We start from the raw sequence: 13,132 nt of genomic DNA, 5'->3' as shown, positions 1-13,132 counted from the left end.
GTTTATAGTAGCTAAAGACAAGAGACAAACATCAAAGAGAACAGATGCATACTTTTTCCTTACTCTAAACAGTACTCAAGAAACATCAAGCGGCACCTGGGTAGCTCAGTCTGTTAAGCATCTGACTTCGGCTCAGGTCATGATCTCGTGGTTTGTGGATTCAAGCACGAGCCCCGTGTTGGGCTCTATGCAGACAGCTCAGAGCCTGGAGCCTGCTCGGATTCTGTGTCTCCCCCTCTCTCTGCCCCTCCCCTGCTCGTACTCTGTTTCTCTCTCCCTCTCAAAAATAAAATAAACATTAAAAAATTGAAAAAAAAAAAAAAAAAAGGAAATATCTAAAGATCTGTCTGTTCTGCACCCAAAGAAAATGCTCATCCTTAATTAAAAAAAAATTTTTTTTTTAATGTTTATTTATTATTGAGAGACAGAGACAGAGCATGAACATGGGAGGGGCAGAGAGAGGAGGAGACACAGAATCTGAAGGAGGCTCCAGGCTCTGAGCTGTTAGCACAGAGCCCGACATGGGGCTCGAACTCACAAACCCAGAGAAATCATGACCTCAGCCGAAGAGACACTTAACTGACTGAACCACCCAGGTGCCCCTCATCCTTACTTTTTTATTCTAGAGTCTACAGTGGTTTTGGAGGGGGGAGAGGAGTGGCAGGTGGAGGATGAGTTATTTTAAAGCGCCAGGAAAGCGCGCCTAGGTTGCTCAGTCAGTTAAGTGTCCAACGTGAGCTCAGGTCATGATCTCACAGTTCATGGCTTCGAGCCCCGGGTCAGGCTCTGTGCTGACAGCTCAGAGCCTGGAGCCTGCTTCAGATTCTGTGTCTCCTCTCTCTCTCTGCCCTTCCCCTGCTCACTCTCTGTCTCTCTGTCTTTCTCTCTCTCTCAAGAATAAATAAACATTAAAAAATTTTAATAAAAAAATAAATAAAGTGCCATAAAAGATTCTCTTAGGGGAAAAAAAGATTCTTCTGTATCTGAATTCCCAGTGTTTAGACTCTTTTTAGTAAGGGTTAGTCAAAAGATCTATTTGCCGATGGTTAAATTCTGGCTAATGAGCAATTTCAGAGGAACTTCTTCTAGACCCAGAGAAAACATAGTCTCTGTTAGACTTCATATTCCAGAAATTTCTGCTCTGATTGGCCACCCTCAGAGATAAACTTGAACTTCTGTGTCTACTCCATAAAGAGGATAAAGCCTCAGTCTTAATCCTCTTATCCTTTATACAGGATAAAGGTTGTCTCCTAGGTGCTAGGCAACAACTCAGAGCCCCTTTATCTGAAACTTCAAAGTAGGGATAATCATTTTAAAACAGCATAAGTGGTCAAGTCCCCATTTTTAAAAACACATTTTTTAATAAGGTATCATCACTTTAACCTAGCGATCAATATCAGGTTTAGCAATAGTGGGACAACCAGATATTACGTACAGCTTAATATGAGGTAGTAGGAAGTACACAGCATTACTTATGAAGAATTCTTACCAAAATATTGAACCTGATTCTTATCAAGCCTTTAGACAAACTTTGAGCTTACCAAATAATACAGAGGACAGAAGAACAAGTTTAACAACACCATGAGAAAACAATCAGACAAATCCAGAAGGTAAGACATTGTGTAGAATAATTCGCCCAGAATCATCAAACATTTAATGTTTTAATACATTAAAAACAAAATGTATTAAGGCGCCTGGGTGGCTCAGTTGGTTAAGTGTCCAACGCTTGGTTTTGGCTCGGGTCATGGGCCCCTGCGTCAGACTCCGTGCTGACAATGTGGAGCCTGCTTGGATTCTCCCTCTCTCACTCTCATGCTCTCTCTCTCTCTCTCTCTCCCCCTCCCTGTAGGCCCCTCCCCCACCCACTCTCTCTGTCTCTCTCTCAAAAACACATAAATAAACTAAGTAACTAAATAAATAAATATAAAATGCATGTGGGTGTGACACAAGGAGACAGTTCTAGAATTCTCCCCGCTTTGTTTCTATGAAAATCTTTTCTATGTTAATGTGGGAAATAAAAAATAAAACAATCTTTGTATATCTCAAAAAATTCTTTGTCCATTTTTATTATTTTTTTTAATGTTTTTTAATGTTTATTTATTTATTTATTTATTTGTGTATTTATTTTTTGGTGATGATATTATTTATTTCCTTGGCAAGATCTCAAATGGAACAAGAATTGGAACCCTATTGAAAATTAATTTAACTGAATGGCAAGAACACCAGAAACACTTTGGACATTCTTTTTCATTTAATATCTAACATGTTCAAGAGATATAAATTACCTCTATACAGTTCAACTATATTCAACGTATTTGTCCAGCATTCCCATGAAAGACAAATGTAATTAATCGGACCCCAATTTATTTATTTACTTATTTATTTATTTGCTTTTCTTTTTTTTTCCAGCTATTACAAATTTTGTTTTATTTTTTTTCAATATATGAAGTTTATTGTCAAATTGGTTTCCATACAACACCCAGTGCAATGTTTATTTATTTTTGAGAGAGAGAGAGAGACAGACCATGAACAGGTGAGGGGCAGAGAGAGAGAGAGACCCAGAATCTGAAGCAGGCTCCAGGCTGTGAGCTGTCAGCACAGAGCCTGATGCAGGGCTCCAACCCAGGAATAGTGAGATCATTACCTGAGCCAAAGTTGGACGCTTAATCGACTGAGCCACCCAGGAGCCCCTCTTTGTCCATTTGTAAATTGGGTTAAAGTTTTAAATCAACGTGTAAGTATTATTTATTTATATATTTTAAATACAAGTTTCTTATCTGATATAGGATTTGCAAATATTTTCTCCCATTATGTAAATTGTCTTTTCGCTTTCTTAGTGATATCCTTTAAAACATGCAAGTTTAGGGGCACCTGGGTGGCTCAGTCAGTTGAGTGTCTGACTTCAGATGCTCAGGTCATGATCTCGTGGTTTGTGGGTTCAGGCCCTGCATCAGGCTCTGTGCTGATAGAGCCTGGTGCCTGCTTCAGATCTGTGTCTCCCTCTCTCTCTGCCCCTCCCCTGCTCCCACTCTCTGTCTCTCTCTTCAACAATGAATAAACATTAAAAAAATAAAATAAAACATGCAAGTGTAAATTTTTTTCTTAATGGTTATTTATTTTTTAGAGAGAGAGAGAGAAAGAGACAAAGTGTGAGTGGGGGAGGGGCTGAGAGGGAAACAGAATCCGAAACAGGCTCCAAGCTCTCATCACTGAGCCTTAGGCAGGTCTCGAACTCACAAACCGGGAGATCATGAGTTGAGGTCGGACACTTAACCGAGTCACCCAGACACCCCATAAAACATGCAAATTTAAATTTTGATGAATTTTAATAGTTTTACCTTACAGTAGGTCAGAGGTCCATCTTGAGTTAAATTTTGTTAAGTCATTGTTTTGCTTGTGAATATCTGGTTGACCCAGCATCATTTGTTGAGAAGACAATTCTTTGCCCCATTGAATTTCCTTGGCACTGTTATCAAAAACCAGTTGACTGTGAGGCACCTGGGTGGCTTAGCCGGTTATGCATCCAACTTTGGCTCAGGCCATGATCTCATGGTCTGTGAATTTGAGCCCTGCGTCAGGCTCTGTGCTGACAGCTCAGAGCCTGGAGCCTGCTTCAGATTCTGTATCTCCCTCTCTCTCTGCCCCTCCCCTGCTCTCTCTCTCTCTCAAAAATAAATAAACCCTAAAAAAAATCAATTGACTGTAAATGTGAGGGTTTACTTCTGAACTCTTTATTCCCTTCCACTGATCTTTATGTATATCATTATGCAGTACCACACTGTTAATTATTGTCCTCCAACTTTGTTGTTTTTTCAAAGTTTCTAGGCTATTTTGGATTGTCTTTCCACATGAATTTTAGCATGATCTGATCAATTTCTGGGGGAAAATACAGCTAGGATTTTGATAGGAGTTGGGTTGAATCTGTAAATCAATTTGGTGGTATTGCCATGTTAACAATATTGAGTCTTCTGATCTATGAATGAAGGGTATCTTACCATTTCTATAGGTCTTCTTTAATTCTTTCAACAACATTTTGTAGTTTTCATTGTAAAAGTTTTACACTCCTTTTATTAAATTTATACCTAAGTGTTTTATTCTCTTTGATGCTTTGTAAATGAAATTCTTTGCTTTTTTTTTAAGTTTATTTATTTTTGAGAGAGAGAGAGAGAGAGAGAGAGAGAGAGAGAGAGAGCAGGGGAGGGGCAGAGAGAGGAAGAGAGAGGATCCCAAGCAGGATCCACACTCTCAGTGCAGAGCCCAATGTGGGGCTCAAACTCATGAACATATTTTTTTTGCTCTGCTCTGCTCTGCTCATCAATCATGAGATCATGACCTAAACTGAAATCAAGAGACAGATGCCCAACCAAGTGAGCCACCCAGGCACCCCATGAAATTGTTTTCTTGATTTTGGGGGGGAGATTGTTCTTAGCTAGTGAATAGAAATAAAAGTGATTTTTATATATTGATCTTCTACCCTGCAATCTTGCTGAGCTTTTTTATTAGTCATAATAGTTTTTCAGTGGATTCCTTGGGATTTTTTTATATACAAGATCATGTCATCTACAAATAGATACTTTTCCTTCTTCCTTTCCAATCTGGATGCTTTTTATATCAATTTCTTGCCTAAATAACCTGGGTAGAACCTTTAGGACAATGTTTTTATTTGTTTGTTTTAAAGTTTATTTATTTTGAGAGCGACAAAGAAGAGAGAGTGCTCAGGGGAGGGGCAGAAAGAGAGGTAGAGACAGAATCCCAAGCAGTCTCTGAGCTGTAGTATGGAGCCCGACGCAGGGCTGGATCTCACAAACTGTGAGATCATGACCTGAGCTGAAATCAAGAGTAGGACACTTAACTGACTGAGCCACTCGGGTGCCCCCTCTGTAGTACAATGTCGAATAAAAATGGCAAGAGCACTTTTCTCTTGTTCTTGATCTTAAGGGGAAAGCATTTAGTCTTTCACTGTTAAGTATGATGTTAGCTGTGGATTTCTTGTAGATGCCTTTATCAGGCTAAGAAAGTTCTCTTCTGTTCCAGTCTTGTTGATTTTTTTATCATTGATGGATACTGATTTTGTCAGTGCTTTTTTTTTTTTCCATCTATTAGAACAGTCATATGTTTTTTGTGTTTTATTCTGTTGGTACGGTATATTACATTAACTGATTTTAAGATATAAAACCAACTTTGCATTCCTGGGATAATTCCCATCTGATGATTGTGTATAGTCTGTTTTCTTCAATTTTTATTTATTTTTTGTTTTTGTTTTCTTCAATTTTTTAAAAAAAATTTAATATTTATTCATTTTTGAGAGACAGAGAGTGAGCAGGGAGGGGCAGAGAGAGAGGGAGACACAATCTGAAGCAGACTCCAGGCTCTGAGCTGTCAGCACAGAGCCCGATGCAGGGCTCAAACCCATGGACCGTGAGATCATGACCTGAGCTGAAGTTGGATGCTTAACTGACTGAGCCATCCAGGCGCCCCTGTTTTCTTCAACCTTAAAAAATTTTAGTAAAATACACATAACATAAAATTTACTATCTTAAACATTTTAAAGTATACAGTTCAGTGGAATTAAATATACTCATAATGTTGTGCAACCACCACCAGCATACATTTCCATAACTCCACTCATCTTGCAAAACTGAAAGTCTATATCCATTAAACAATAGCTCCCCATTTCTTCTTTCCCCCGTTCCCTGGCAACTGGCTTTCTACCTTTTGTCTCTATGATTTTCACTATTTTAGGAACCTCATATAAGTGAAATTAATATTTATCTTTTTGTGACTGGTTTATTTCACTTAGCATCTTATCCTTAAGGTTTATCTATGTTGTAGCATGTTACAGAATTTCCTTCCTTTTTAAAGCCAAGTATTCCATTGTATGTATATACCACATTTTACTTCTCCATTCTTCCATTGATGAACACTAGAATTTCTTCCATGTTTTAGCTATTGTGAATAATGCCATTGTAAACATGGGTGTGCGAATATCTCTTTGAGACTCTACTTTCAATTCTTTGGGGTATATATCCAGAAGAGGAATTGCTGGATCATATGATAATTCTATTTTTAACTTTTTGAGGAACTACCATACTGTTTTCCATAGCATCTGGACCATTTTACATTCCCACCAATAGTGCAGAAAGGTTTCAGTTTCTCTACATCCTCACCAACACTTGTTTTCTGTTTATTTGTTTGTTTTTGAGAATAGCCATCCTACTGGGTATAGCATGGTATACCATAATAGTTTTGATTTGCATTTCCCTAATTACTAGCAATGTTGAACATCTTTTCATGTGCTTGTTGGCCATTTGTGTATCTTCTTTGGAGAAATGTCTAGTCATTTGTCCATTTTTGAATTGGTTTTGTTTTTTGTTTTTGTTTTATTGAGTTTCAGGAATTCTCTCTATATTCTGGATATTAATCCATTATCAGATACATCATTTGCAAATATATTCTGTGTGTTGTCTTGTTACTCTGTTGAATATGCCATCTCACTGTCTGCCCTCTATTGTTTCCGGTGAGAAGTCAGCTGTTATTCTTATCTGGGTTCTGTATATGAGGAGTTGTTTTTTCTTTGCTAATTTCAAGATTTTCTTTCTTTCTCTTTCGACATTTTACTATGCTGTGTCTAAATGTGGATCTCTTTGTGTTTATTCTACTTAGAGTTAGTTGAGTTTCTTGGATATGTAGATTAATGTTTTTCATCAAATTTCAGAATTTTCAGCCGTTATTTCTTCAAATAATTTTTTCTGCTCTGCTTTCTCTCTCCTTTCCTTCTGGTAGTCCCATTATACATATGTTGATATGCTTAATGGTATCCCATATTTCTCTGAAGTTCTGTTCATATTTCTTCATTCTCCTTTATCTGTGTTCTTATATGTATTTATGTATCTATCTTCAGATTTGCTGATTCTTTCTTCTACCAGTTCAGTTTTACTATTGAGTGCCTCTAGTGAATTTTTCTTTCCTGTTCTTATACTTTTCAAATTTAGAAAATCCATTATGTTCTTTTTTAAAAAAATAATTTATATCTCTTTATTATCTTACGAGACATTGTCATCATACCTTCTTTTGCTTTCTTAAGCATGGCTTCCTGGGGCACCTGGGTGGCTCAGCCAGTTAAACGTCCAACTAAAGCTCAGGTCATGATCTCACTGTTTGTGGGTTTGAGCCCTGTGTCAGGCTCTGACAGCTCAGAGTCTGGAGCCTGCTTCAGATTCTGTGTCTCTCTCTCTCTCTCTCTGCCCCTCCTCTGCTCATGGTCTGTTTCTCTCTGTCTCTCAAAAATGAATAAACGTTAATATATATATGTGTATATATATGTGTATATATATACATACATATATATACATATACATATACATGTACATATATATACATATACATACATATATATATATATATATATATTTTTTTTTAAAGCATGGTTTCCTTTAGTTCTTTGAATACACTTACAATAGCTGCTGTGAAGTCTTTGTCTGCTAAGTTGGATATCTGGGCCCTCTCACAGGGAGTTTCTATTGACTGTTTTTTTCCTCTTGTGTATGGGTCACAGCACACTTTCCTGTTTCATTGCATGTCTCATAATTTTTTTTGTTGTTGTTGTTTAAAACTGGATATCTTATTTTAAGTGAGCTCTAGCCCCAAGGTGGGGCTTGAACTCATGACCCTGAAATCAAGAGTCACATGCTCTACCAACTGATCCAGCCAAGTGTCCTGAAAAATGGACATTTTAGATAATATATTGTAGCAACTCTGGATACTGATCCCTTCAACTTTGTTGTTTATTTTCGAGCTAATGAGCTTACCATTGTAGTTTGTTTTTTTATTTCTTCAGTGACTTAGCTAGATTGTTTTAGTGAAGTCTATTTCCCTGCAATGCGGAAACTCTGCTGTTTCTCTTCAGAAAGTACACCCTTGGTCATATATGCGCATAGTGGTCCTGGGATGACAGTGATTTTAACACAGCTCTCTTTGACTCATCTCTCTGTTAAGTTGTCTGTCTCTGTTGGTATGATCCCTAGCTGTTAGGCTCCATTAGTTGTTAGCTAATCACTGCATTGTTTTCAATATGCCCCAAGGCATAAATTGCTCCACAGTCTGATCCAATTAAATTTAAGGCCCTCTGCAGAGGTAGTTTTTGAGGCCAGTCTTTGAGACTTCTTCAGACCCCAAAAGAGCTCTTTTTAGCTGTCTTTCTCCCTGTTTCTCTCTGGTAAGCTAGTTGGCTTATGGTCTAACTTTTGCTGCTCTCAGAGCTATTGGCTCCCTCTTCATTGCTTTGCACCAAATTCTCCATTGTTTTCCAGAACTCCCTTTGGCTTGAACTTCCCTATACTCTATTCCAAACAAAGCCAGTTCACTTATGGAGAGCTTCAAGCTCTCTGTTCTTATCACCTACATCTTCCCCTGGGCAAAACCTGGGAGACTAGGTTCTTGAACTAAGGGCAGGGACAGTAACCCACTTCTCTTGGAGCTATACCCTTGCTTTACAAGCAGAGTAGGGGTGGTGGCCTCTGGTCTTCTTGACTCTTATCTCCCTTTGTAGAACAACAACTTTAAATGGATGGTTTAATAAAGATTGGTTTTTGAAAATTATGGTTGTTTTGTTCAGGAGTGGGTCTATGGAGCTCCTCACACCATCATTCTGGAAATCGTCCCCTAATAGGATCTTAAGAGCAGTAAACATTTTCTTGACTGCCAACATCTTTCTGAACTTCTGTTTACGATTTAAGTTCTGATGGAAAATAAGTAGAATATTAGAAGACTAAATTGGAGGTGAATTTGGAGATAAAGATATTGATAGATCACCCCTGGGGGGAGGGGTAAGAAAACTTTATAGAGAGGCTCTGAGAACCATCACCCCTGTGCATTCTAAGCACAGAATACCAGCAGATACTGATCAAAATAAACCACTAAACCCAGTATCAGGAAACAAAGATTCTAATTCTTAGCTCTCTTCTGGCTTTTCTGGGTGATCCTGAATAAGCCAGTCAACTTCTCCTGAGCTCCAGTTTCCAGGAATAGTATATTTTGTTAAAGGATTTGTCTTACTGCTCGTCCCCCAAATAGGTTATGTGGTTGATATTGTGCTTATGAATAAGTGACTTTCACTAAATCTTTCCCATTCCTTTTCCCTTTTGCTATCTCCTGTGATTGACATCACGCATCTGGGAAGTCTCTGTCTGGGCTTTGAGAATTATCACTGCTTTGGATCTGTGAACTCTCCACTGAGCTTTGGCCTATAAGCACCATGTTCTAAATGCCTTGAACTTGTTGTATGAGGAAACAAAGTCACAAAGACTTGTCCCTTCCCTCATTGAATGTTTTGATTTATGAAAGAAAAGGGAATGGGACACTTGGAATTTCCAGCTCTTACTGCCTGGTTATAATCTACCATTCCAAGCCAGAATTATATCTCATCCTCCACAGGTACTATTGTTTCTGCTTATTTATTTATTTATTTATTATTTAAAAAAAAATTTAAAAAAAAAAATTTTTTTTTTTAACATTTATTTATTTTTGAGACAGAGACAGAGCATGAACAGGGGAGGGTCAGAGAGAGAGGGAGACACAGAATCTGAAACAGGCTCCAGGCTCTGAGCAGTCAGCACAGAGCCCGACGCGGGGCTCGAACTCACATACCGCGAGATCGTGACCTGAGCCGAAGTCGGACGCTTAACCGACTGAGCCACCCAGGCGCCCCATATTATTTAAAAAATTTTTAATGTTTAATTAATTAATTAATTTTTAATGTTTATTTATTTTTGAGAGAGAGAGAGAGAGGCACAGAGTGTGAGCAGGGGAGGGGCAGAGAGAGAGGGAGACACAGAATTCCAAGCAGGCACCAGGCTCTGAGCTGTCAGCACAGAGCTCTAACTGGGGCTTGAACCCACAGACTGTGAGATCATGACCTAAGCCGAAGTCAGATGCTTAACTGACTGAGCCGCACAGGCACCCCTATTTTACATTTTTTAATATTTATTTATTTTTGAGAGAGAGCATAGGTGGGGAGGGCAAAGAGAGAGGGGGACAGAGGATCCCAAGGGGGCACTGTGCTGACAACAGAGAGCCTGATGCAGGTCTCAAACCTGCAAACCATGAGATCACGACTGGAGCTAAAGTCGGATACTTAACCGACTGAGCCATCCAGGCGCCCCTTGTTTCTGGTTACTTAAAATGAAGTTGATTCCTAGACAATTTGTCTCACAATTATGCCCAACTATCTTTGGAACTAAGTTTGCCTCCAGTGGAATCTTTCCAAAAGCCTGTGGCCCTGACTTAATTTTTACTGACTTCTTAATAAGCACTGCCACAAACTATTTGAATACTTTGGAAATCAAGATTAATAAGTCCCATCAGTCATTAAGACGGTTAAAATCTGTTTCCCTCCAGAGATTAGGTTTAACAAGTTTACCCACAGGACAAGGACTCTGGCCAAAAAACCCAACTGCTCTGAATTGAGAGCGACTGACCGAACCAAGATCAGCCTAGTTGTCTTTATCCTCCCCGGTAGGCAGAGGATTTGCAGTACAATGAAGTTGTTTAAAACTTTGAGGGCCAATAGACAATTACTGCTTAATGGTTTTGAAAAGAGATATCATGACAGTTACACAAGATTATGAATGTAATTAATGCCACCAAACTGTACATTTAAAAATGGTCAAAATGCTAAACTTCATGCTATGTATATTTTACCACCAAAAAAAACCAAAAAACAAAAAAAGCCACCTGGGGCCCCAGTGTTGCTGGTTCTCTGTCCTGAGTGTTCTTCCAACTGCTTAATAATAGCATTGAATCTGAGGCTTTGCCAGCACCTGAGTTTCCCAAAGAGCTCCAAAGGTTGCTTAAGTATTACTGCCATCAGCATGGCAAAGAGAAAAAAAATTAACTTCCCATATTTTGTGCCTTTTTCTCCAGAGATTTGGAAATAATATGAAGCTACTTAGAATCCAGGGATGGAGAAGGGCTTAAGATGGGTGTATGTACATTTGGCATTAGCCTGAGTTGGCATCCACTTCCTTGTGCCCTCATTAAGTGGTACCTGAAATAACTAGCAGGATCATTAAGTGGCTTACCCTAATCCTTCTAAATTGTTAGACTTAATCTAGAATTATGACGATACAACTCCAATTAACTGTCAATAGTTTTTGAACATCCTTTTCTATTGACTATGTCTTTTTCCTGTTTATCTGTTAGCCTGCCACAGCCTTGTGACCCAAGGTTTGGAATGGATCAGGCCTCCTACTCACTCCCTCCTGCGCACACCACATCTCCATGGTAACAGCTTGTCGGGCCCTGCTTGGTGCAGGTTCTGAAGACCTCTCATCTGCAGTCTCAGTCCTGCACAGATTCAGTCTTAATAAACCAGGCTTCTAAGTAGGAGCTTGTGTTAGGAGCACCATCTCTCTAACTGGTAGGGTCTGAAATTGTCCTTAAGCCTCCTTTGGGGTACACCCGAGGAGTCCCCAGTGCCACCGAGTTGCCCTGACCTTCCACCACTGCTACTCAAGCCAGTGGCAGGGTTTCTGCTTCAACCTGAACTCATCGCCTCCTTCCAGCAAGTTCTCCTCCTGTCATCTTCCTCCATTCATGAAGCTGAGAGACATTCAGAGCATTTCAGGCCCTACCTGTGACTGATTCCCAATGTCAGTTGGTACTATTGCTTTGTATCTTTCCAACTCATCTTTCTCTGCATTCCTCTTACCTTTACAATGGTTCAGGCCCACATTGTTTCCTTCTTCAATTACTGCAAGACCCTCCAACCCAGTCCTCCTACTTCCATGTTTGCTTTCCTTGCATCCAATTCCCACATTCCAACCAATGAGAAAACTTCTTAAAAAAGCAGACCTGACACGTCCTTCCCCCACAGAGAGTCAGCATTTCCCATTGCCCTCAGGGTGGATTTCAGACTTACTTGTATGACACACAGGATTACACCTTTATAATGTGGCTCCTGCTCACCTCTCCAGGATCATCTCTTGCCCCCTCCCCTGCATTATTCTTACCTCAGCCACACCAAAACACTTTACTCCTCCAATGACCCACTGTTCTCTCTTGCCTTTGTGATTTCACTGCTGTCTCCCCCACCTGGGGTGTCCTTCCTCCTTCCTTCTGTATAAGCCTTTCGTACATTGTTGGGAAAGTTTTCCCAGCTTTCAAATCTTAAGTGCCTGTTCTAAGTTCTCCTAGAGCTCGTGTGTTTATTCCCCTTCTGCCATTCTGCTGAACTGTCAACTCCACAAGGGTAGAGTGTGCCAACCTCTAGCTCAGTGCCTACAATATTCATTCAAATGTCTGTTGTGTAAGTGAAAGAACAAAGAATAAGCCTTTGGAATAAAAATATCACCATGTGCTGATTATAAGTACATCCTTTTCCAGAGTCTTCTGTTGTTGGGCACCATTCATCCACCAGATTGGACCAGATAGGAATTTGCTACACCACCAGGACATTGCAATTTGGACTGCTGGCCACTGTCCTTAAGGACACTTCTACAAATGGGTCAGTTGCCCCAGCTCAGCTCTGGCTAGTCCTGGTTGCCTCCTTTTTGTTGGTCACTAGGGAGCTCCCTGCTGGCCTCGTGGCTGAACCCATGTGGCTTCTGTCAGCAGCTGGAGAGCCGTTCCTAAGAGCTGAGGTAGTGAGTCAACCCTCCTTTCATTGCCCAGGGAAGATTCCTTTTTCCCTGGTTATGCAATGTCACCCAGGCTGTGTTTTCCTTAGTGGAATCCAAGATTTGGAATCATGGTAAGAGGAGAAAGAGGCAGATAATCTCAGGAATAGATATGCTCTGTCATGTTTCTCAGGAGAATTTGGTGGGAAGGGAGGGTAGGGGCCAGGATGAGGAAATTGGTAAGGGACCTGTGTTCATAGATAAAGGAGGAGTTGAATGGATATGGATATGGATACTCTTCCCCAGAGAGTTCAATGGGTTATCTGGGAAAGAAGCCAGAAAAAGAGAGACCTCTCACCAGATCTGGGTCCCCACCCATGTGGGTACATAGTATTAAAGAGCATTCAGCCCTCAGCAGTGTTCCATTCACTTATTCCTAAATCAACACATTCTCTCATATTCCAGAAATTAGAAACCAGCCAACTTTTTGCCGTGGACCTGGATAAGATGCAAAAATA

The 13,132-nt window shown here is 39.9% G+C and overlaps 1 long non-coding RNA gene across 1 annotated transcript in view; it reads left to right on the top strand.

Moving 5' to 3' along the window:
- LOC122234842 overlaps nucleotides 1-13,132 on the top strand; it is a 46,657-nt gene that overhangs the window by 3,240 nt on the left and 30,285 nt on the right. The window lies entirely within an intron of this gene.

Source organism: Panthera tigris, chromosome A2, assembly GCF_018350195.1.
Source record: "Panthera tigris isolate Pti1 chromosome A2, P.tigris_Pti1_mat1.1, whole genome shotgun sequence".
In the NCBI taxonomy this organism is placed as follows: Eukaryota; Metazoa; Chordata; class Mammalia; order Carnivora; family Felidae; genus Panthera; species Panthera tigris.
This window is presented reverse-complemented; position numbering and strand designations above follow the sequence as displayed.